Genomic DNA, 781 nt, shown 5'->3' with positions numbered 1-781 from the left:
AAAAGTTAAGTTAGAGCTTATTAAATTCCTTTGATGGCTATTTTTCAAATATATTTATATCTTTAGCTTTATTAAATTGTATTTTGCAAGTCATACTGTACAAAAGCTTTTGGGGTAAACTCTGTTTTTCAGATTTAGGTCCCAATCTGTTGTGCACTTACCTTCTTGGTGGTTCATGTCTTTAGCCATATAAACTGGAAAAAATATATATGTAAAAGTGAATGAAAAAAAGTAATACTAGATGTTCTTACAAAAAGATCTAAATCTATATGTTTTAAAGTTGGAATTTTTGTATTACGAGAAAAAAAATATAACAGAAACACAATAAAAGGTGGTTTAGCAGAAATGTTCATCACAGAACAAGGTCAGATTTAATGCTTTGATATTATGATCCTTGTGTGTTTATAACACTGTACAGTATGTAGATTGATTCTTATCATAGATACAAAAAGCTTTGTTGAGAATGATAATGAAATAAACAAGATACTAGTATTTTTCTTATGCCTTCTTGGTATGTTTGACTTATTTACAGAATATTACATCCAAATGCAGTGCAGATTAACAAACATTCAATCATCTTGAATATTACTTGAGCAGATGGTTTGCTATGTAAATAGGAAATTATTGAAGACTTAGAAATGCACTCATGTGATAAATGAAAAATATATAGAAATTGATTTGAAGTTAGTTATTGCTAAAGGCAACATTCACTTTGTTATATGTGGGGTAGGATGCATGTTTATATGGATGTGGATCATTGGGTAGGTGCATAGTAGTGATG

The 781-nt window shown here is 28.9% G+C and overlaps 1 protein-coding gene across 11 annotated transcripts in view; it reads left to right on the top strand.

Annotated features, from left to right (window-relative positions):
* LOC119593731 (myoneurin-like) overlaps positions 1–781 on the top strand; it is a 102,537-nt gene that overhangs the window by 80,834 nt on the left and 20,922 nt on the right. The window lies entirely within an intron of this gene.

Source organism: Penaeus monodon, chromosome 32 (genome assembly GCF_015228065.2).
Source record: "Penaeus monodon isolate SGIC_2016 chromosome 32, NSTDA_Pmon_1, whole genome shotgun sequence".
NCBI lineage: Eukaryota > Metazoa > Arthropoda > Malacostraca > Decapoda > Penaeidae > Penaeus > Penaeus monodon.
The sequence above is the reverse complement of the archived record's forward strand: the minus strand, read 5'-3'. Positions and strand labels throughout refer to the sequence as shown.